Below are 2,606 nucleotides of genomic sequence, written 5' to 3'. Positions count from 1 at the left end.
AGAGTCCGAGAGCTGGAGGAGCCACATGGAGACCCATGCCAGTGCTGAGATGCTTCCACCACCACTGGATCCACAAGACTTTCCACCCCCGGGCCTCTGATCTTCCTGCATTTGGCATCATCGCATGTGTTGCATGAGTCTGAAGAGAAATTTATAGATTGGTATCAGACATCGGACTTATGGACTTGATCTGGACTGGGCTGGGATGTGTAATCAATATACAACTGCTCTTTGATATAAAGCTCTTTCTTCTCTACATATGAGTGTCTATCAATTTGTTGATAGACAAATTGATAGACAAATCTAGTCTATCTGGACTAGACAAATTGATAGACAAATCTAGTCTATCCGGACTAACACACCTCCCCTCTCTCATCTCCTCTGCCAGCCAGAAAGAGATTCTCTGTCTGTGAGGGATCGAAGTCACCATTAGCACACTGCATGGGTTGGTTGTCCTTTGTGGACACTTTCTGTGAGCAGGGGCTGCGCTCTGCATCACCCGTCTCCCTCGTGTGATCATCTCCGTTTTACAGACGAGGGCATTTAGAGTCAAACAGATCCTGATAGAAATCCATGAGCAGCCTCTGCCCTGGTCCAAGAGCCAGGAGATGAAGCTCTGCCTGTATCTCTCATCTCAAATGATTTCTTCCCTCGGCTCCAACAATAGAGGATCCACGTCTGAGAACCTACTTCACTTCGTCACCCCATCTGTCACCCCCATTGTAGCGCTACTGTGGCTTGTCTTGTAGGCTGTCAAGTTGCTGGAAATAAGCTACGCCGCCAGCTATTTTAAATGGCAGCATGATTAACCATGGTGGACAGCTTTTGGAAGATCCTTTGGACTAAGACTCGGGAGAAAGTACCCTATGAAAGCACCCAATCAACTTCCAGAAAATCACAATCTAGCACGAGGGGCTTCAAACATTCCTGGAAAACAAAAATGGGAAATTTCCATATACTTTTGGAAGTCCCTCATCGTATCTGCCACAGACACATCGCTAGGAAAGCGCCCCGTGCTTGGTGAAGCAGAGGGACAGTGCAGGTGAGGGGACCCCTCAGTGCAGTCAATCAATGAATCAACACAACAGTCACAGCAATGGAGCGACATCCACATGCTCAAGAAAATGGCACAGGACCGGCCACCACCCCGCTCTGTTATGCAAAAGGTCACCATGAGTCAGAGCAAACCTGACAGAGAAGGATACTTCTCACACACACACACACACACACACACACACACACAACATGGCATTGATCCTTTGAACGAGTTCTCATAGGTGGTGCTTCCAAGTAAGTGCAGCTGAGATTCGGGGGGATTTCGATAGGGGTCTTAAGAAGCCCTGGTGGTGCAGTGATCGGGGGCTCAGTTAACCTGGAGGTCAGCAGTTCGAACCGCCAGCCTTGGGAGAAAGGCTGCCTGAACTCTGCAGGCAGTTCTCCCCTGCCCTGTAGGCTCACCAGGAGTCTGAGGGATTCAGTGGCAACGGGTTTGCTTTTCTCCTTTGATTTAAATTAGACAGAACTTGGAGGTTGACCACTTTGTGGGATGGCAGATCCAATGGGGCAGGTGAGAGGGCGGGTGTGAGGTGGGCAGCACACAGCAGAAAATTCTGAAAATTTCACCTGATGCAAGGGGACCCCTCTCACAGCCACCAAGTTGTCTCCAACTCATGGTGGCCCTGTCTACATTTTCCAAGGCCATATGTCCCTAGGGGAGCAGACAACCTTCTCTTTCTCCTGAGGAGCAGCTGGTATATTTGAACTGTCAACCTTGCGGTTAACAGCTCAATGCTTACCTGACAGCACCACCAGGGCCTCTTGGCCTTATCTATAGAAATGAGCTTTTTATGCAGAGGAAGGGGTTTCACACAGAGACATTTTATTAAGACTCTCCTGGGAGAGAAATAATCTTTTAAAATTATCTTTCACCAGAGCAGTGGCTTTGTCAGGGCAATTGACCTCCTGATCGCATGAGATAACCTCAAGCCTCAAGCTCCGGGGTCATGTCTGAGTCCACCAGACAGGGCTCGGGTAGCCCTCTGAGATTTCAGTGTCGGCTCCACTGGAGTGGGCGCCTCCACAAGTTCAAACAGTCTCCAGCGTGGCGTCTCTCTTTACGTGGACCATGCGGTAGAGACTGCTCACAGGGGGCTGACATGTTAAGTGGCGGGATGAGTTCAAGGTTTCCTTTGCATTAAATGGCACTAACCCAGAAGCCAAGTTATGTATTAAGGCTCCTCAGAAATCAAATTGCTCCCGTTGTCCAGAAGCTTTGCTGATTGATTCACTGTGGGTTCTTGAAGCATATCGATTAGGTAAATAGAATGCTAACAAGTCAGACCGGGGATCCTGGAACATCAATAGTTTAGATAAGCTTGCATCAGCGACTTCTACTGGTTAGGGCTGAAGCAATTTGTCTTTATATTTACTTAGTATTGATGTTAAAGAGAACAATTAGTCATTCATTTTCCAGCTTACCTCATCCTTACTCCCGCCACAAAAATTACCTCAAGGACCTTCAGAATTCTAAAGATGACGCTGGGAGATTGGCCTCTTTCTCAAAGTGGAAAGACAGGGATTGAGCACAAATCTCACATGCACCCCCC

The sequence above is a fragment of the Echinops telfairi genome, unplaced genomic scaffold, assembly GCF_000313985.2.
Source record: "Echinops telfairi isolate 266 unplaced genomic scaffold, ASM31398v2 ScPeMD7_7400;HRSCAF=8409, whole genome shotgun sequence".
In the NCBI taxonomy this organism is placed as follows: Eukaryota; Metazoa; Chordata; class Mammalia; order Afrosoricida; family Tenrecidae; genus Echinops; species Echinops telfairi.
This window is presented reverse-complemented; position numbering follows the sequence as displayed.